The following is a 23,739-nucleotide window of genomic DNA, read 5'->3' on the forward strand; positions in this document are numbered from 1 at the left end:
CTAACCTTGCACCTAAAGCAATTAGAGAAAGAAGAACAAAAAAACCCCAAAGCCAGCAGAAGGAAAGAAATTATAAAGATCAGGTCAGAAATAAATGAAAAAGATATGAAGGAAACAATAGCAAAAATCAATAAAACTAAAAGCTGGTTCTTTGAGAAGATAAACAAAATTGATAAACCATTAGCCAGACTCATCAAGAGAAAAAGGGAGAAGACTCAGATCAATAGAATTAGAAATGAAAAAGGAGAAATAACCACTGACACTGCAGAAATACAAAAGATCATGAGAGATTACTACAAGCAACTCTATGCCAATAAATTGGACAACCTGGAAGAAATGGACAGATTCTTAGAAATGCACAAACTGCTGAGACTGAACCAGGAAGAAATAGAAAATATGAACAGACCAATCACAAGCACTGAAATTGAAACTGTGATTAAAAACCTTCCAACAAACAAAAGCCCAGGACCAGATGGCTTCACAGGTGAATTCTATCAAACATTTAGAGAAGAGCTAACACCTATCCTTCTCAAACTCTTCCAAAATATTGCAGAGGGAGGAACACTCCCAAACTCATTCTACGAGGCCACCATCACCCTGATACCAAAACCAGACAAAGATGTCACAAAGAAAGAAAACTACAGGCCAATATCACTGATGAACATAGATGCAAAAATCCTCAACAAAATACTCGCAAACAGAATCCAACAGCACATTAAAAGGATCATACACCATGATCAAGTGGGGTTTATCCCAGGAATGCAAGGATTCTTCAATATACGCAAATCAATCAATGTGATACACCATATTAACAAATTGAAGGAGAAAAACCATATGATCATCTCAATAGATGCAGAGAAAGCTTTCGACAAAATTCAACACCCATTTATGATAAAAGCCCTGCAGAAAGTAGGCATAGAGGGAACTTTCCTCAACATAATAAAGGCCATATATGACAAACCCACAGCCAACATTGTCCTCAATGGTGAAAAACTGAAACCATTTCCACTAAGATCAGGAACAAGACAAGGTTGCCCACTCTCACCACTATTATTCAACATCGTTTTGGAAGTCCTAGCCACAGCAATCAGAGAAGCAAAGAAATAAAAGGAATCCAAATCGGAAAAGAAGAAGTAAAGCTGTCACTATTTGCAGATGACATGATACTATACATAGAGAATCCTAAAGAGGCTACCAGAAAACTCCTAGAGCTAATCAATGAATTTGGTAAAGTAGCAGGATACAAAATTAATGCACAGAAATCGCTTGCATTTCTATACACTAATGACGAAAAATCTGAAAGTGAAATTAAGAAAACACTCCCGTTTACCATTGCAACAAAAAGAATAAGATATCTAGGAATAAACCTACCTAAGGAGACAAAAGACCTGTATGCAGAAAATTATAAGACACTGATGAAAGAAATTAAAGATGATACAAATAGATGGAGAGATATACCATGTTCCTGGATTGGAAGAATCAACATTGTGAAAATGACTCTACTACCCAAAGCAATCTACAGATTCAATGCAATTCCTATCAAACTACCACTGGCATTTTTCACAGAACTAGAACAAAAAATTTCACAATTTGTATGGAAACACAAAAGACCCCGAATAGCCAAAGCAATCTTGAGAACGAAAAATGGAGCTGGGGGAATCAGGCTCCCTGACTTCAGACTATACTACAAAGCTTCAGTAATCAAGACAGTTTGGTACTGGCACAAAAACAGAAATATAGACCAATGGAACAGGATAGAAAGCCCAGAGATAAACCCACACACATATGGTCACCTTATCTTTGATAAAGGAGGCAAGCATATACAGTGGAGAAAAGACAGCCTCTTCAATAAGTGGTGCTGGGAAAATTGGACAGGTACATGTAAAAGTATGAAATTAGAACACTCCCTGACACCATGCACAAAAATAAACTCCAAATGGATTAAAGACCTAAGTGTAAGGCCAGACACTATCAAACTCTTAGAGGAAAACATAGGCAGAACACTCTATGACATACATCACAGCAAGATTCTTTTTGACCCAGCTCCCAGAGAAATGGAAATAAGAACACAAATAAACAAATGGGACCTAATGAAACTTAAAAGCTTTTGCACAGCAAAGGAAACCATAAACAAGACCAAAAGACAACCCTCAGAATGGGAGAAAATATTTGCAAATGAAGCAACTGACAAAGGATTAATCTCCAAGATTTACAAGCAGCTCATGCAGCTCAATAACAAAAAAACGAACAACCCAATCCAAAAATGGGCAGAAGACCTAAATAGACATTTCTCCAAAGAAGATATACAGATGGCCAACAGACACATGAAAGAATGCTCAACATCATTAATCATTAGAGAAATGCAAATCAAAACTACAATGAGATATCATCTCACACCAGTCAGAATGGTCATCATCAAAAAATCTAGAAACAATAAATGCTGGAGAGGATGTGGAGGAAAGGGAACACTCTTGCACTGTTGGTGGGAATGTAAATTGATACAGCCACTATGGAGAACAGTATGGAGGTTCCTTAAAAAACTACAAATAGAACTACCATACGATCCAGCAATCCCACTACTGGGCATATACCCTGAGAAAACCATAGGTCAAGAAGTGTCATGTACCACAATGTTCATTGCAGCTCTATTTACAATAGCCAGGACCTGGAAGCAACCTAAATGTCCATCGACAGATGAATGGATAAAGAAGATGTGGCACATATATACAATGGAATATTACTCAGCCATAAAAAGAAATGAAATGGAGGTATTTGTAATGAGGTGGATGGAGTTAGAGTCTGTCATACAGAGTGAAGTAAGTCAGAAAGAGAAAAACAAATACAGTATGCTAACACATATATACGGAATCTAAGGAAAAAAAAAAAAGGCCATGAAGAACCTAGTGGCAAGACGGGAATAAAGACACAGACCTACTAGAGAATGGACTTGAGGATATGGGGAGGGGGTGGGGTGAGATGTGACAGGGTAAGAGAGTGTCATGGACATATATACACTACCAAATGTAAAATAGATAGCTAGTGGGAAGCAGCCGCATAGCACAGGGAGATCAGCTCGGTGCTTTTTGACCACCTAGAGGGGTGGGATGGGGAGGGTGGGAGGGAGGGAGATGCAAGAGGGAAGAGAAATGGGAACATATTGTATATGTATAACTGATTCACTTTGTTATAAAGCAGAAGCTAACACACTATTGTAAGGCAATTATACTTCAATAAAGATGTTTAAAAAAAAAAAAAAAAAAAAAGATGGACTTAATTGATATTTATAGGACATTCCACCCAAAAACAACAGAATACACATTTTTCTCAAGTGCGCATGGAACATTCTCCAGGATAGATCATAACTTGGGTCACAAATCAAGCCTTGGTAAATTTAAGAAAATTGAAATCGTATCAAGTATCTTTTCTGACCACAATGTTATGAGACTAGATATCAATTACAGGAAAAGATGTGTAAAAAATACAAACACATGGAGGCTACACAATACACTACTTAATAACGAAGTGATCACTGAAGAAATCAAAGGGGAAATCAAAAAATACCTAGAAACAAATGACAATGGAGATACGACGACCCAAAACCTATGGGACGCAGAAAAAGCAGTGCTAAGAGGGAAGTTTATAGCAATACAAGCCTACCTCAAGAAACAGGAAACATCTCGAATAAACAACCTAACCTTGCACCTAAAGCAATTAGAGAAAGAAGAACAAAAAAACCCCAAAGCTAGCAGAAGGAAAGAAATCATAAAGATCAGGTCAGAAATAAATGAAAAAGAAATGAAGGAAACAATAGCAAAAATCAATAAAACTAAAAGCTGGTTCTTTGAGAAGATAAACAAAATTGATAAACCATTAGCCAGACTCATCAAGAGAAAAAGGGAGAAGACTCAAATCAATAGAATTAGAAATGAAAAAGGAGAAGTAACCACTGACACTGCAGAAATACAAAAGGTTATGAGCGATTACTACAAGCAACTCTACGCCAATAAAATGGACAACCTGGAAGAAATGGACAGATTCTTAGAAATGCACAAACTGCCGAGACTGAACCAGGAAGAAATAGAAAATATGAACAGACCAATCACAAGCACTGAAATTGAAACTGTGATTAAAAACCTTCCAACAAACAAAAGCCCAGGACCAGATGGCTTCACAGGTGAATTCTATCAAACATTTAGAGAAGAGCTAACACCTATCCTTCTCAAACTCTTCCAAAATATTGCAGAGGGAGGAACACTCCCAAACTCATTCTACGAGGCCACCATCACCCTGATACCAAAACCAGACAAAGATGTCACAAAGAAAGAAAACTACAGGCCAATATCACTGATGAACATAGATGCAAAAATCCTCAACAAAATACTTGCAAACAGAATCCAACAGCACATTAAAAGGATCATACACCATGATCAAGTGGGGTTTATCCCAGGAATGCAAGGATTCTTCAATATACGCAAATCAATCAATGTGATACACCATATTAACAAATTGAAGGAGAAAAACCATATGATCATCTCAATAGATGCAGAGAAAGCTTTCGACAAAATTCAACACCCATTTATGATAAAAGCCCTGCAGAAAGTAGGCATAGAGGGAACTTTCCTCAACATAATAAAGGCCATATATGACAAACCCACAGCCAACATTGTCCTCAATGGTGAAAAACTGAAACCATTTCCACTAAGATCAGGAACAAGACAAGGTTGCCCACTCTCACCACTATTATTCAACATAGTTTTGGAAGTGTTAGCCACAGCAATCAGAGAAGACAAAGAAATAAAAGGAATCCAAATCGGAAAAGAAGAAGTAAAGCTGTCACTGTTTGCAGATGACATGATACTATACATAGAGAATCCTAAAGATGCTACCAGAAAACTCCTAGAGCTAATCAATGAATTTGGTAAAGTAGCAGGATACAAAATTAATGCACAGAAATCGCTTGCATTTCTATACACTAATGACGAAAAATCTGAAAGTGAAATTAAGAAAACACTCCCGTTTACCATTGCAACAAAAAGAATAAAATATCTAGGAATAAACCTACCTAAGGAGACAAAAGACCTGTATGCAGAAAATTATAAGACACTGATGAAAGAAATTAAAGATGATACAAATAGATGGAAAGATATACCATGTTCCTGGATTGGAAGAATCAACATTGTGAAAATGACTCTACTACCCAAAGCAATCTACAGATTCAATGCAATCCCTATCAAACTACCACTGGCATTTTTCACAGAACTAGAACAAAAAATTTCACAATTTGTATGGAAACACAAAAGACCCCGAATAGCCAAAGCAATCTTGAGAACGAAAAATGGAGCTGGGGGAATCAGACTCCTTGACTTCAGACTATATTACAAAGCTACAGTAATCAAGACAGTTTGGTACTGGAACAAAAACAGAAATATAGATCAATGGAACAGGATAGAAAGCGCAGAGATAAACCCACACACATATGGTCACCTTATCTTTGATAAAGGAGGCAAGTATATACAGTGGAGAAAAGACAGCCTCTTCAATAAGTGGTGCTGGGAAAATTGGACAGATACATGTAAAAGAGATACATGTAAAAGTATGAAATTAGAACACTCCCTGACACCATGCACAAAAATAAACTCCAAATGGATTAAAGACCTAAGTGTAAGACCAGACACTATCAAACTCTTAGAGGAAAACATAGGCAGAACACTCTATGACATACATCACAGCAAGATTCTTTTTGACCCAGCTCCCAGAGAAATGGAAATAAGAACACAAATAAACAAATGGGACCTAATGAAACTTAAAAGCTTTTGCACAGCAAAGGAAACCATAAACAAGACCAAAAGACAACCCTCAGAATGGGAGAAAACATTTGCAAATGAAGCAACTGACAAAGGATTAATCGCCAAGATTTACAAGCAGCTCATGCAGCTCAATAACAAAAAAACGAACAACCCAATCCAAAAATGGGCAGAAGACCTAAACAGACATTTCTCCAAAGAAGATATACAGATGGCCTACAGACACATGAAAGAATGCTCAACATCATTAATCATTAGAGAAATGCAAATCAAAACTACAATGAGATATCATCTCACACCGGTCAGAATGGCCATCATCAAAAAATCTAGAAACAATAAATGCTGGAGAGGGTGTGGAGGAAAGGGAACTCTCTTGCACTGTTGGTGGGAATGTAAATTGATACAGCCACTATGGAGAACAGTATGGAGGTTCCTTAAAAAACTACAAATAGAACTACCATACGATCCAGCAATCCCACTACTGGGCATATACCCTGAGAAAACCATAGTTCAAAAAGAGTCATGTACCAAAATGTTCATTGCAGCTCTATTTACAATAGCCAGGACATGGAAGCAACCTAAATGTCCATCGACAGATGAATGGATAAAGAAGATGTGGCACATATATACAATGGAATATTACTCAGCCATAAAAAGAAATGAAATGGAGGTATTTGTAATGAGGTGGATGGAGTTAGAGTCTGTCATACAGAGTGAAGTAAGTCAGAAAGAGAAAAACAAATACAGTATGCTAACACATATATACGGAATCTAAGGGAAAAAAAGGCCATGAAGAACCTAGAGGCAAGACGGGAATAAAGACACAGACCTACTAGAGAATGGACTTGAGGATATGGGGAGGGGGTGGGGTGAGATGTGACAGGGTGAGAGAGTGTCATGGACATATATACACTACCAAATGTAAAATAGATAGCTAGTGGGAAGCAGCCGCATAGCACAGGGAGATCAGCTCGGTGCTTTGTGACCACCTAGAGGGGTGGGATGGGGAGGGTGGGAGGGAGGGAGAGGCAAGAGGGAAGAGATATGGGAACATATTATATAATGTATAACTGATTAACTTTGTTATAAAGCAGAAGCTAACACACCATTGTAAGGCAATTATACTTCAATAAAGATGTTTAAAAAATAAATAAATAAAATAAAATAAAATATATATGCATATAATGAAAATTTTAAAAAACAGAATTCTTTCTTCGATATGATTGTTGTTTTTTAAAATTAAGTATTTGAAAAAAAATGATCTAGGCATAGTATAGTGGAAAAACTCTAATGTTGGGTTCCAATTTGCTGGGTTTGAATTCTATTGTTCACCGTTAAAAACATTTAATTGTTGGGTACTTCATTTCTTCACTTTAAAAATGATAATGAGGGAATTCCCTGGCAGTCCTGTGGTTAAGGCTCTGGGCTTTCACTGCCATGGGCCTGGGTTCAATCCCTGTTCGGGGAACTAAGATCCCACAAGTCGCACAGCCAACAACATTTTTTAAAATGATATTGAGACTGGCAAGAATATTTCAAGGTAGTCCGAATGCAAAAATAACTTTTTAAGGAAAGTAATCAAGAATGCTAGACACGTTATGTGGGCTTGATATTAGTTTTAAAAACAAATTAAAAAATATTCAGAAGTTGATTTTCTTTTTTTTAATTAATTAATTTATTTATTTATTTATTTTTGGCTGTGTTGGGTCTTCGTTTCTGTGCGAGGGCTTTCTCTAGTTGTGGCAAGCGGGGGCCACTCTTCATCGCGGTGTGCGGGCCTCTCACTATCGTGGCCTCTCTTGTTGCAGAGCACAGACTCCAGACCCGCAGGCTCAGTAGTTGTGGCTCACGGTCCCAGTTGCTCCGCGGCATGTGGGATCTTCCCAGACCAGGGCTCGAACCCGTGTCCCCTGCATTGGCAGGCAGACTCTCAACCACTGCGCCACCAGAGAAGCCCCCAGAAGTTGATTTTAAGTACATTTCTAAGTTGGTATTTTGGTGCTTCTCATCGAAATATTTCAAAAGCCACATGGATTTTAGAGAACTATCTTCTTTCCATATTGAGAACCTACGAAAGGCAGGACGACACCCTCTTAGGACTTAAAGAGATATAAAGGTGAGTTAGACATGTTCTGGGGCCATAAAAACCAGAGAAGAGACAAGATAAAAGAGATAATTATCAACCTAAGTTTGTTACTATTAATAATGGGAACATTTCCATAAAAGAGATGAAGTTCAGATTTCTTAAAATCCCTCTGTGATATTTGCTTTCCCAGCACAATGTTTAAACCGTGACAATGACTCTCTGTTACCCAAAGAGACACAGAGCCAAAAAGGTCATAGTGCTCTGATAAAATCCTCGGAGAAAACAGCACGTACGTCCGAGATTTCAATTCTCTTGAAATCAATAAACTTCCAAATGTCTCTGGGAAACCATGGTTCTTGTGAGGCAGGTTGTTCTTTCCAGATCTACGGGCGCTTTACCTTGGGTGCTTCAGCACTTAGCAGGTTGATTAACTGTTACAAGAACTGATTCCCCTAAGGAAATGGGTCCTTATCTTTTCAGCCCAGCCAGCTGAGGGATGGTGAAGAGAGAAGAGAGAAAGTAAAGGAATTTGGTAGTAAAGCACATAAGGGAAGAGCAGACTGACATGGTATATAAATGGGATTTGGTTGGCCTCCTGCCTCTCTTCTCTTTCCTAGTCTGTGATCATATCTTAATATTTTACAGTCCCATTTATTCATCTTTTTTTTCTCCCCCATAATTGGAAAATATTATAAGCCTGGCTAAAATCCGACATGACAGCAAAAGCAGCAAGATAATCTACAAAACAAAAGCTCCCTTCAGACACATTAGAAGCTAGGCAGAAATTGGTTAATATTTTTCCAGTAGCTGTTTTGCTCAGTGCTGCTTTGCTCAATATTGTGGACTCTTCCCTGGGAGGTCATAACACTTACTGTAAGTACATCTGCGCTCCATGAAATCACAGTCAACTGAGCTAGCTGTAAATCAATTAATATTTTGTGTGTGCTGTGCCTTATTTCAAATATAAAATCAGCAAAGTCCACATGTTTAAGCAGTGCATTTAAAATATCTTACTAACACTATTTTCAGAACAAAATATTTCTGATTTAAGAATGTGCTGCACTGAGCTACAAAGAAAAACATTTTTTTTCCAAAGAATTGAATTTATTTAGACTTCCATAAAGTGAAAATAATTGGTCTATGTTAAAATTATCTTCTTCCTTTTTTTTCCTTTTTGTCTTGTTCAACAAAGTTTAATTTAAAATAATTAAACACTATTTGCTTAAGTTTGATGCCCCCCCAATTTCATATAATCTCTGAGAAAAATAATTATGTTTAATCTCTGATGTGTTCCATAAATATACTCTCTTACACACACACGCTTCTCCTTAGTAACACCTGTTTTTCCATCAGGAGGTATACTAAAGAGTTGACTCAGGCACCATGATGCTTTCTTTAATCCCACTAAAAAATTGGTTTTATGTTTACAGTACAGAAAACAAAAGTTTGAGGTGATTTAAAAATTTAAAGGAAGACCCATCTTTGCACTTTTTTCCTAAATGTCTGGATATTTTATCAATTAGTAACTGAATCAATAAATAGCAGTTAAAAGCAGATACTCTGGAGCCAAACTGCCTAGGTTTATATTCTGTTTTCTCCATTTATTTCCTGTGTGACGTTGTAAAGTTTGCTTAATTTCTGTCTAGTTAATTCACTTGTAGAAAGTGGATGATAATACTACGAAACTAAATGAATACACACATATGCACTTAGCAGTTAAAATTCTCCTTTGTAATATAAACTGGATAGATAGATGATTGATAGATAGATAGATAGATAGATAGATGTAAGTGCAATGAATATGTTAGCCACAATTCCTAAATTAATTGGCACAGTATGTGCCCTATCAAGCCTAGACACTATCTTTAAAACTAAATAATATTGTCTACAGGTCAAACCTGTTGCCATAATTCTTAGAAGAAAGTTACTTGCACACCCACACACAACAAACATCAATACTTTTAATCATATAACAACGCTACAAGTACACACATCATGAAGGATATAAAACCAATATTCACAGTTCTTGGTACACAGAAGACACACAGGAAATGTCCCCTGACTTGAAGTGAAAAAAGGAGCAAAAGAGATCTCTGTCATTTAGACTGACATTTTTCATGTTGATTATTGTTACGTGTAAGATAGTCACCAAGGTTAAACCAGGACCCAAGAAAACAAAAATGAATTTAAAAATGTGAATGTGTGTGCTTTCATGTTACAAAGCATTACATTAGTAGTAATAGAAGTTTTATTTATAGGACAAATGGAAATGAGCATAAGTGAAAAAATCTGGAATAGTTTACCAGATGAGATTTTACAGTTGGATTTTGGATAGGCAGGGCATTTTGAGCTTGCAAAATGGGTACTAAAATGAGAATGAACAGCATTTGAAATGATATGAGAAGACTGCTTGAGTCTGAGGGAGGAGTAGAAAATAATTCTACAGGCATAGCATTTGGATACCTGACACCAAGCAGGAGGATAGTGTTTTAGAGAGATCAGTAAAGACCATACAGTGTACAAATTGGCCTCCACAACATGCGTAGGGATTGGTATTTTATTTTCCAGTATTTTGGAGCTCCTGTTAATGTTAAATAGAAGAATTATATAATCAGATTTTCATTACAGAAAGATCACTTTAATAGCAGTGTTGTAGGCGTATTCCAAGGAAGAAAAGATAAAAATTTTGAGGAAATTATTTCAGTGATACACCTTGAGTGTAAATGGACATAGAATTAAAAAAATAAACTGACATAAGTTAAACATCTATAAAACCCTGACATATTTGAGATGAATTGGAAAAGGAGAATAACTGTCATGGTGAATGCCCTCAGGGATGTGCTGGTAAACTGGCTCCCTGATAAAAAAGAAAAATAAAAAATAAAAATAGTAAGTGTTGAAACTGTACGATTTGCCAATTTCCATGGTATAAATATTCCCATTGAGGCGAACTTCAACATATCAGCATGATGTCACCGATCTGGAATTGGGAGAAATGTGCACCATTGACTGTCACAAGTCAGGAAAGAGGTGGTGCCAGCACACTGCTCCCCAGGGTCCCTGGCTTACATAACCTGTTTGATTAGGATGTCATTTAAAGTGGAGGGAATTGAGAAGGCACCATTTTTTGAGAGAGAGGTGAGTTGTGAATTTAGTTTGAAATATATTGAGTATAATTTGATTCTGAGACATCCAGATATAGATGTCCATGCTAGTGGTTATTGAGTGGATGAAATTGGTGAGGAGCAGCCAGCCCTGACTATTACTATAAAACCTTGGTGAAAATTGGTAAAGCACCTGACTTAAGACAGTATTTGTAAGGAATGTAGTGGAAAGGACATATTCAAATGATACAAATGACACATCAGAATTGATTTACAGAAGAGAAAGGAAGCCAAGGATGTTTTCAGATTTATTTCCTGGATGGCTTTTTTTCTGATGATGCCATAACCAAGATATACACGTCACAGATAGAGAGATCTGTAGGTCTGGGTATTAAAAAAATAATAAATTAAGTTTTAGATACATTTCATGTTAAGTACCTGTAAGGTTGCAGAGAGTCTATAGAGAGCTGTACTCAGCTAAACTTAAAAAAGTGGATGAGATATCAATAAACAGAGACCAAGAGAAAAAATACTACTAATGGTGAGAAAAGAGCAGCACACACTATGGAAAAAGGAAACACAGGATGCAAATAATTTGTATTAATCATGTGAGAAAATAGTAAAAGATGAGACCGGAGATGTTGTTCTTTCACAGATTGGGGATGGACTCAAATGCAGAATGAAAGGAGACGAGAGAAAGGCAGTGGAGATATTGGAGAAAAGGAATATGATCAAAGAACTTTATGAAGAAACTGTAATTTATGAGATGACTTAGAATAGGGGGGATCAAAACAGATAGTCCTAAGGGGACACTTGCAGTACTTTGGACTTGAGTAAATGAGAATTGGAAATATGATGAAGCTCATGATATTTGAAAAGAAAGGAATATTTAAGAATACCATTTTCCTTTTATAGAGTAAAACACATTTTCTCATCCCATATCCAGATGTTCAGAAACTGAAATAGTGAGCAGCAGAGGCATTAACATTTAAAAATTAACTGTAAAGCTTAAAATTTTAGAAAGAGAACAATGAATGAAGGCAAAGAACATCAAGCCTATCCGAGAAAATGCAAATAATACACTCAGAGGTCAGAAGGTTTGGGCTGCAGATGAGGTGGGATAGTAAACTTAATGGAGCCGATATAAATGGAGCTGGTTAAGGAGAGAATACTAACTGTGGTATCACAACTATCTGCTTTGCCTTGAAATGTCGTGTCTCTTTCCTCATGCTGGAGGCATACTTGACATTTTATTTTGCCATTCAAAATATAAAAATAAAAGTAGATCAACTCGGACATATTGATATGTTCCCTTCTAGATTGCATGCCTTTCAGAAAGGATAGCTACAATTGATTACTTAGAATAAACGTAGTTTTTAAAAGTTTGTTACAATACAAAATATTAAATATCATTACTGTTTTATTTCCAAGTATTTATTTTGTTTCGTCATTATTACATGACTTCTATGGACACATTGAGTTTTATTGTCATTTTCAGCTATATTTTTTATACTTTGGAAGAGGGTTGTTTTTTCCCCATCCTTTGCTTCCTACTTTTGATAATATTCTATAATCATGGTATAAAAAAGTTAAGTAGCAAATACTTCCTTCTCTCGTTCTCTTAGCCATTAATTATCTCTTCTTTCTGAGAAACCATTTGGTAATCCTTACTAAAAGAATTTTTTTCACAATTAATATTGGATATACTGGTAAGGAAACATTTATTAATACCTTGATTACTTTGATAATCACTTATTTCTATAAGATAAGCATTTATGGATTTTTTCTTAACTATGATAACACTTATCATTGTAACTTATTAGTCATATAGGCCAGATCTGAGGCCCGATATTATCATTGTGCTTTCATATTATACTCAATGTTTTGTGCAGAATAATGCTTCTTAAATGCATGTTGAAATACACTGCATGCATTTCACATGTTCCTTTTTTTTTTCTTTGCATCTCTCAGAAAATCTTTATGTTTTACACAGATGGGGCTTCACGAACATTTTTGTAATTTCCTCATTCAACTCCAATTTAAACGTGTCTCAGTTCATATCTTTTTCCAGCTGCCACTCTAGTTGGCTCGTGCTTCTTTCCTGACTCTATTTTAGCCCCCCCCCCGACCAACCACAGTTCTCATTAGCATCTTTACTGAAGATGAAAGAGAAAGGAGACATTATTTAGGTCAATCATTTCTCTTTTCCTTGAAGCTATTATTTGAAGCAAGCAAGCAAGCAAGCAAAAAAATATTTAGAGAAATTGTGCACATATGTATGGATTCCAATTACCCATGTTAACCCTGTTAACATTTACTTGGATAGTTGAAAATTGATGGCATCAGAGATATTATTATTAGATCTCATTAACAATCTAAAGTAACCTAAAATTCATGCAGCTCCTACCAAGAAATAATATTGCTATACAAATGTTAAATGTCCTAAGTTGCAAAGAAAGGATAATTGAACTAGAACTATAAATAAATTATGGTAGATATTAAAACAGAAAAAATTTTAAACTCATATTTTGGAATCAAACACATTTTTAAAATGTACTAACATGAAATTTATCTCTTACATTTCCATTTCCTGCCCATTTCATGTCCATCTTATCTCTAACTGAAAATTTGTAATTTAAATAATATTTGACTTAGATTTGTAGACTTTGAACGAATTTCTCTGGGTTGACATTAAATATTTACATATATATTTTAGTCAAGAAGTAGGCGTGAAATTCTGAATGACTAATGAATTAGTAATAAGTTGTTAATAGAGATATTCCCTAGGTATGTGAAATACCAGCTGACTTGCATTTATACTGTGCATATTTCTCAAGGGAAAAAAATCATATCCTGTCACAGAGCATGAAGAATTTAAGAAGTTGTCAGCGATACGCACCAGAACTGATGGCAGTTGTTAATGTGTGATTTTTTTTACAAACTGGAAGCATCTAAGGTATAATCTTAGAACCATTATTGATTCAAAAAGTATTATTTCTTAATGGTTATAAAAATCAGCAGGTCTATACTTCTTTAAAGTTTATAAAGAGTTCTCATGAACTCTAGTTCATTTTCACTTCTAATCTGTAAGTCATAAGAAAGTCTGTTGAAACTATTTTTTTTAAGTAGTATTAATCAGTATTCTGACTTGATTGAAAAAATACAGAAACTCAAGATTTTTTAATGATTAAGTCACATTTAATAGGATTTATTACAGATATTCTAGCCCTAAATCCTCATACTTTCTCTCTGGATGAGATAGATGCAAAAGGCCATCTCCAACTTATTTACGTTAGACTTTCAAATGCAATCTATAGAGAAATGGATGGGAGTCTGAATCTAAAATAATAGCAAATAAGAGAATGTCTGCTTCTAGTTAGAACTTAAAACATTGTGAGAGACTATAGTCTTCACACTCACAACAAAAAAACAACCACATAAGCTAAAAAATAATATATTTTAAGTTTACCAGAAAGCTGAAGATTCAAGGAAACCTAACTGAACTAAATTTCAGAGAAACACAAGCCATTTATAGAAGAAGGAGACTCTGAGCTGTTTTTATCCTTGGAAAAATGATAGGGTGGCTAGAAAATAATGAACATGTCAAAGACCGGAATAAGAAAAAGTGAAACTAAGTGTTAATAAATCATTAATGTCTGGGTATACACTTGGATGGCAGAATAGAATTCCAAGATATCCCAGGCACAGGATAAATTTCACCCACTCTGTGTGTTTGTTTGTTTGTTTGTTTTCCCATGGATCTACTTTAGTTACCTAAGTGCAATATACCAAAATCAGGTAAGAAAAGCTGAGATACAAAACAACTTGGTCTCTCAGGAACCAAAGACTGAGAGGGCAGTGGGCAGGAGAATTGAAAGAAATCTGAGAGATTGCTGGCTTTCATCTGCAGAAGGCTGAAGGTTGGACGTGAAAAGTAAGAAACTTCTTCTCTGGCACTGCAGAGAGTAAGGTACTCATATTCTAAATGCTGGAGGAAGGTCAGAAGCATAGAAAGAAATATCCTGAGCTGTAGAAAAATTTAGGCAAATCTAAAGAGCAAACAGAACCTTACAGCAATTCTAAAACTGGGTGGTTAGACTGTTTAGCAGAGAGAGAGCTTCTACAGAAAAATTATACAACACTCAAACAACCAAGTAAATGTAATCCATATTCAAAAGAAGAAACAGTTAATAAAGACAAACCCAGAGGTAAAGATGCTGGAATTATCAGACAGGAACTTGAAACTTATGGGTTTCATGGAAAATATGGAGAACAGGTGTAAAATGATGGGAAATTTTAACAGAGACATGGAATCTACAAAACAGAATCAAAAGAAAATGCTAGGAAAAATACTGAGGTAAGAATACATGTAAATGTAGATGTAGATATAGATCTATACATATGCAGAGATATATGTGTATAAACATATATATAAATAGAGAATATAGACAGATGGATAGATAGATAAATAATCACACATGAACAATTCATTAAACTAATGAACAAACTGAACATAAGGGGAAAAAGTGAATGAACTTGAAGAGAGGTAAGTAGAAAGTATTTAAGCTGAAGCATGAAGAGAAAAAAGAGAGTGGCATAAAAGAACAGAACGTGAGAGCTGTAGGACAATATCAAGTTGTCTGCTGTATATGTAAGTGGAGCCATATTTTTCCAAATGAAAAAAAAGTCTTTGACCATTTCTCATTGTGCAGGTCTATTGGAACTGAATTATCTTGGCCTTTATGTATCCAAAAGTGTATCTATCTGACTTTTATTTTGAATGATATTTTATTTTATTCGGATATAGAATTTTAGATTGACAGGTGGTTTTGGGTTATGTTTTTCTCTTAGCACTTTAAAGATTTTATTCCATTGTCATTCGGCCTCCATTCTTTAAGGTGAGAAGACAGCCATCACACACATTATTGTTCACAAGACTGCATGTAATATGTGTTTCTGTTTCTCGTTGCTTTTAACATTTTCTTTTTATCTTTGGTTTTCATAAGTTTGACTATAATGTATCTAAGTAAGTTTTTTCTTTGTAGTTTTCCCCCTCTTTATGATTCTATAAGCTTCCTGGATCTATGGATTATGGTTAATGCAGAAATTTTGCAATTTCTCAACTATTATTTTTCCTAATATATATTTTGTCCTATTTTTCCTCAGAGTGTAATTACATGAAGGTAGACTTGGTAGATTAAAGACAAATTACAATCACAAGAGCAACCACTGGAAAAAATAACAATGAGGCTTAGATAAAAAACACGTTAGTTGGTAAGCTGACGGGACGCGGGTAAAGAAAGAGCATTTTATTAAAATTGAAGATATCAAGGTATATGTGTGTTCTCATGGGTATAATGTAACAAAAGGGGGAAATTGATGGAGGCAATAAAGGGGATAATTGAAGATACAACCCTTTGAATGTTGAGACAGTGGGATCCAAGATACAAATAGAGGTATTAGATTTAGATTAAAGCAAGCAAAAACTTTCATTTTATGGAGAAAGTAAAAAAAAGTTCTAGAGATTAATGCAAGCTGAGAGATTTGGTACTAGTATGATGAAGTTGTTCTAATGTGATCCTTTCTATTTTCTTAGAGTGATAGGGAGAAGCATTAATAGTTTGATAAGAGGAGAGATATGGTTCTTTTGGGGAATGGTTGAGTAGGGTTTTTAGGTAATAATGGAGACCTAGTAGTGATTTATCGTGAAATGTATATTTTTTCCAGCTATATTCTCTTGCCAGGAGTGATGGGGGTTTTGGTTATGTTAGACTAGTATAATGGAGAATGACAAAGGAGAAAGGGAGCTGAAAATATGTGCAAGAGGATATTTACAGAGATGGACTCTGAAATATGTCATGTGAGGAGGCATGCAATAATTTCACTGAAGCCACAAGCAGTGAAAAATCGATAGAGTCATGGATGAAATTCCTACAAGGAGGTCAGGGAGGTGGGACAATGGGTAAAATTAGGATAGATACAAAGCCATATGGGATTAAAATACGTGTAAAGAGGGTTATTTATAAAGTCTACTTATGACTCTTGGCCTTGACTAAGATAAGTTAGGATGGAAGGTACAATGAGATTAGTTTCGATTGTTTTCTAGAAGTAAGTGGTGATCAGTTTCTCCTCTTCCTCTACCTATTCCCCTTGCTCCATATCCTTCTCCTGCTCATGTTTTGTCTCTTAGGCAACCCCTGGTGAAAAGATGCTAAGTGATATTTAGGCCTTCAGAAGTATAGTCTTACCACACATACACTAGGCAAACTTAAAAAATCGAACTTTTTGAAATTTTGAAGTTTCTTGAGATTTTCCATTTCAATGATTTTTCTTCTAGAGAGTAGGCAACATGGAGTTGTTATTTCAACCCATGTTTCTATCAAATCATGTTGATGGATGCCTTGTTTGTTCAACCAGATGCTGTAAGCATCCACACTTCCATGCTCACCTGATGTACTTGGAAATGTGAAAGAGTATTTTAGTTGTTAAAATAACTGAAATGTATGACCTGTATATAGTGCCTATGGCTCGTGGATATTAAGTATCTTACAAAACACAATTTTCCTTCCTAAAATGTCAAGAACTATACCAGTGAGAAACACTGGTGTAAGGGAAGCAGAATATTACACTCCTATCATTTCTTCCTTTGCCCTGAAACATTGTTGTGTAAACAGACATAGGTAAACCCTAATGTTACATAATGATTTTCTAAAATTTTATTAAACACAGTACTTTTTTACCTTACTTACAGTATCACTAAGATAAAATTTTGTGTTGATATTGGTATTTTATTTTATAAAAGGAATCACATGCAAATATCCAATGGACTGACTTTACTTGAACCTGTTCCAAGATAAGTTTTTTTTTGAGAGTTTGCTTTTTATTGTTATTATTATTGTTTTACAATAAAAACAAATAACTATGCTCTCAGCAAAACAAACTTAAAAAGAAAAAATCACAGAAGTTTACTAACAGTATTTCAAGACAAGGCTTTTGAAATTTATTGAAATAAATTATCTCAGCCTAAACATTTACTCATCACTCTATTTTCAATTAATTCTCAACATTCTAAAAACTTTGTTATGTAAAATACATTTAACTTTGCTAATAATTTTAGATAATAATGGATTCTTCCTAAAAGGACTACCATAAAACTATGCTTTCAAACATTAAAAAAAAAAACTTAATCCAGTAGGACATAAGACTGAACTATGTAACCTATGATTGCATGTTTCAAATCCTTCAAGTTAAATGTATCAAGGATTTGAAAAAGTTCAGACCTGGGTCTGCTCCAAGGCAGGTGGACTCAACATCTTACTTTTTTACGTTTAATTAAGCCAACAGGAACACAGTTATGAAAATGAAGGGCTCCAGGGAAGAAAGATACAAAAGGTATGTTTTATTTCTTCAGTAAAACCCTCCAAAATTTACTCTCCTATCTTGTAAGGCCCACATTTTCTCCAAGGACCAAACTCACAACTTTTGGCATTGCCTAATTTACTTTACCAAGGAATTAAAACCATGAACAAAAGCTTACTGTTAACTGCTGTTCTTAGTGAGGAGGCATTCAAAATGTCACAGAGGCCAGACCTATGGGCTCCTGGACGCCTGGGCCAGCAGGGCATCTTGGAAAAAAGAGTGCTTGGTTTGATACCTGGAGCAGAGGACAGGAAAGCACAGGGACGTAGTGGGAGGAGGTGACCCACTCTGTCCCAGTACATCCGGGACTAATTTTCTGAGGACCCTATCCAAATCTGGCTTTGTTTCCGTTAATGTTGGTGCTCCCGAATCTCACGAGTATACTCTGTTTGTTTGTCCTCTCCTCTTTGTATTTCATTGTCCCCACCCTTACCCCCTCCCTGGACATGGGGAAGGTCAGTACTGAAAGATAAGTTTTTAATGGAATTTCAGCTACTTCTTTATGTTTAAATTATCTACTGTCCCTTTATACCCACTAGAAATGTAAATGTCTTTGTAAAGATTTTTTTCCAACTTTTTCTATCAGAGTTTATCACTTCCTCTTTAGTGTACCTATAAAACTTTGTACTAAATTCTGTTACATGAGTGGCATTTGTATTGCAGTGTTCTCAATGTATATATCTCACACAGGATTATGAGTTCCTCAAAAAGATGCAGTTTATCCTATTCATTTCTGAATCTCTTGTATCTGTTTCATTGCCTGGAGCTCAGAGGATGCTCCATAAATATTTGCTGAATGAATCTATTTGTTAATCAAAGAACACTTGCAGTAAAATGACTGCCCAAGAGTTTTTGATAAATGGCATATTTTTCTGCAAATATTGAAGCAAGATTAGATTTCTTTAGCATATTAAGCACATATATTAACCAAACACAAACAGTCTAACTTCCAGGTTTTTTCTCTTGTCTTAGGACTGAGAGCTGTCTAAAAACAAATTAAATTATTTCCATCATTTTAAAAATGAAGAGATAAAAGATTTGCACATTTAAAAGGGTATTTTTGTCTCAGCAGTGAATTTAATGATCATCTATTAAATGTAAGATTCTTAACTAATGAAACCAGATCTATCTGTAAAGAAATTTTTGAATTAGTTATTTTATATTCATTGTTCTTTCTGACCTATGTACTGTTGTACCTCTTCCCTATTTCTTCGTATTGCTGTTCAGAATTCTCTGAACCTGAACTATTGCCTTGGATAACGATTAGAAATTACCACATAATTTTTTGGTAAGATTGTACAGAGCCTCAGAATTCTTAACTGCCCTAAACCCCAATCGAAATTTGCCTGACTTTTATTTCATTGCTTAGTATTCCATTCTTCTTAGGAATCAGCAAAATATGGTTCAAGAACAAGTGAAAATGGCAGAAAATATCTTGATCCATATGTCCATATTAAACATCAAGTGGGAACTCAGTATATTCCTATTAGTTGATTGGATTTTTCTACCTATTAGAAAATAATATGGATTTTCAATGATTTCTTTCATTGATTTGATTAATTATACCATTTCAGCAAAAATTCAAAAAGGGGTTTTTCTTGACCTTTTCAACCCACTCCCTCAACAGAGATATCTCATTAAGGTAGCTATGAATTGTTACTGCATTCCTTGGAAACTTCCTTGTATAGCCTACTTGGAGGGCCAGTGATGCTAGCTTCTGGAATACAAATTTAGAAGATGTAGGACCTTAACCCATTTCTCACATGTTAGATGAAGGACCATACAACTATGCTAGGGCCAGAGACTAAGTTCTTTCTTAGGACTTTATGTATAGGATACATCTCTAACAGATATTTGACAGTACCACCCCATGATCTTATTAACACAGAGCTAATTATTTTTCTTTTCATTAATGTCCCTGTTTTTGTGTGAGGACAATACTGAAATCATATAACATCCTAATGGATTGAAATGTATTCTTAACTGAATATGCTCACATAACTTAAAAGATAGAAATAGTTTCCCCGTCCCATTAAAATTCAGGACATTCCCACATTGCAGACACGGTCACTCTAGATTTTGTTCCTTTGGGTTTTTATCTTTTAAAAGTTTTTTTTTTTTTCCAAATTTACATTAAGAAGGATACTAAATGAAAAACTCAACAGAACAAAGAGAATTATCACTCACATTAAGGTAGGAAAAAAATAGTATCATTGACGTCTAAATCTAAAGACAATATAGTTGGAGAGTCTACCTCATAAGAATTTGTATAATAATGTATTTGTAAAAAAATTTATAACTTTTAAAGGTGCCTCATTCTATTTCTGCTTATGGGACTTCAACACCTACTGCTACATTGTTTTTGTTAAAAGCATTCAAATAATTAAAAAGACAAGAAACACTGTAAAGACATTTTGCCATAAAAATCAAAAGTCTTTGTTGGTATTTCCACTTTTCCACTTCCTAGCTAAATTTGGATAAGTCACTTACACTCCCTAGTTTTCTCTCCGTATGTATTTGGGTGATAATTACTTCAAAAAGTTTTTTTGAAGAATGAGTGGAAAGAATTCCTGGGTGCCCTATTGGAATTCACCTAATATTAGATTATTTGGGTAGTTTTCTTGAAAATGGTCATTGAATTATAAGGGACCTGAAAACAATATAGGCAGTAAAGAAATTCTCAGAAATCCTCAACTATGCTCTTAGCTATTATTGGGACAATGCTATATCAGAATATCTACCTATCTAATCTATCTATCACCTATCTATTCTCCATAGCCTAAGTTCCTTAGAGATCTGACCCTCCAATATTATGGAAGCATCATTTATTATTTTTATTATTTTTAAAATTATAGCTCTGATATTCTACAAGTGCCTTTGAACATATGACAAATTTTTGACTTGTGTGCACTACAAGCCTGACTATTGCTTTTGAACCTAAAGAAGAAAGTAATTTCTTCCGTGGCACCTTGCAAATCTAAAAGCCCATGGTAAAAGATAAGTTCAGAAGAAATAGCCGAGAGAAGAAAGGAACAATGACAATGCCTAAGATATGTAGTCTAAGACATGGAGTAGATTCCCTCCTTTCATAAATGAAGAAACTCCTTCACTAGCTACAAAAGAAGACAAAATTATTCTCACACCTTACCTTTGTTCCCCTTAAATAATTGTAGATATCATTATATTATTGGGGCCATTTCCTTTGTCTAACTTCAAGGATGACCTTGGCCTTGTGGTCATTGTCCTCTGATATATGAAGTCTTTGGAAGTAACAGCAGTTGATTGCAACATAGCTCATAAAGTCTCCAATGAGGGAAGAAACAAATATATCAACTACTTCACTATCCTCCAGATAGTACCTCTTACGGAGCTCAGGTTATCAAGCACAAAGGTTTTTAAATAGCTTAAGATAATGGAAAAAGAATTACTTAGAAAAGTGCTAAGTATGTTATTATCATCCTTTTCCAAGATTCTTAGGTTTCTATTTTCAGCCAATTCTTTTCTTTTTCTTAGAATGAAAAACCAGCAGAGTCAGCATATATTTATTTTCTCTCCATGACTTACACATTGTTGGGTAATGTTTACAATTTATTAAACTCACTCACTGCTAAATTTGCAGCAGAGTAGTAGAAATAATGGAGACAATTTTAAGGCTTAATTTATAAGGAAATTATCAGAAAGTGAAATTTCTAACCTGGTTATGAGACATAATAATGACATGTCCAGAAGTAGCACTATATTTTCTACTAGAAAAAAATGTAAACTTCTCAAAGAAGAAGTTTTTCTTAATGTCATTTAAGATGATTTTTATTTTCAGAAATATTTAAATAAAACTGGGCAAGATTTTTACATCCATACTTCCCTTTCTCTCACCCCCTCACACACATACACATGCATGAGGCTTTTGGTTCTGCAATTGATTTTTAATGAGGTAAATCCCTGAAATTTAAAGTAGAAATCTTAAAGGCCCTCTATCAGTTTTTTTCTAGTAAGCTAATGACTTTTTAAAATAAATTAATTTAGGGAAAACTACTAATGGGCTTGCAACTGTTTTCACCCTCGTTGAAAAATCTTCAGGCAAGGCATTCTTTATAAAAGGATACTTTTTGTTTTCATTTCTAAGAAATGTGATTTCCAATTAGTGAAAACAAATAAATAAATAAGATGAGCTCCGGGCTAGAAGCAACTTCTGTGGATCTCGGGGTTCTTCAACTTGCTTTTGACCAAAACTCTCAAAATATTCAGCACAAGTGGGAATGTATTAATAAATTTTATCCATAAACATTTTTGTTAAAAATATATTTTTAGCCTTCCTTTTCAATCCATTCTATTGTTTAAAAAGTCAGATAAGTGTGTTAAGGGAAATGATATAATGACATCATTTCTGTTTTATTTTGGTCTTTCAAATTATAAATAAAAAGTTTCACAAAAACATTTACAAATAAAAATCTGAAATTAATGTCTATGGAGCAATTACTAAAAATAAGTTCGAGTTAAAGAAAAACTTTTACTTTTTTTTAGTAGGCTTGGGTATGCAGACTCATCTTGAGTTATGTGAGTTCAATTCCAACTCTTCTAATGAATCTCTACAAATTAAGCCTCTTCGCCTTACTTGCTTTCTTCTCCCATATCTCCCCCCAAGTGGCAAAACAAGCCATAGCTCAGCAAATGAATCTTTGATGCATAACCTGTATTACGCTGACATGTACCTTCAGGTTATTTGGAGGAGGTAATACAATGAGTGTAAAGGACACAGGCTCTAAAGACAGGAAATTCACCTCTTAGTTGTGTGACAACAGACACATTACTCTGGCTTCCAGTTTCCTCATCGATAAAGAAGGGGCTTATTATACCTACCTGTACAGTTGTAAAAAATGACTTGAATTTATGTAAAATGTAGAGCGCAATATTCGGCTTATTTCTCCATTTCGTTCATCTGCATATTTCCATCACTTAGAATGGGGCTCAGCGCATAGAATCTATATTAGTTTCCTATAGCTGAAGTAACAAATTATCACAAATTTGGTGGCTCAAAACAACACAAATTTATTATCTTACACTTCTAACAACAGAGATTTATTATCTAACAGTTCTGGAGATCAGAAGTCCTACATCAAGGGCTGCATTTCTTCTGAGGGAGAAGAATTTCCCCTGTTTCTCTAGGAGAGAATTTGTTTCCTTGCCTTTCCCAGCTTCTAGAGTTTGCCCACATTCCTTGGTTCCTGGCCCCCTCCTCTCACCATTCCTACATCTGCTTCCTTTATCACACTTCCTTCTTCAACTCTGTTCCTCTTGCCTGTCTCTTATTAGGTCTCTTGTGATTATA

This window comes from Balaenoptera ricei, chromosome 5 (genome assembly GCF_028023285.1).
Source record: "Balaenoptera ricei isolate mBalRic1 chromosome 5, mBalRic1.hap2, whole genome shotgun sequence".
In the NCBI taxonomy this organism is placed as follows: domain Eukaryota; kingdom Metazoa; phylum Chordata; class Mammalia; order Artiodactyla; family Balaenopteridae; genus Balaenoptera; species Balaenoptera ricei.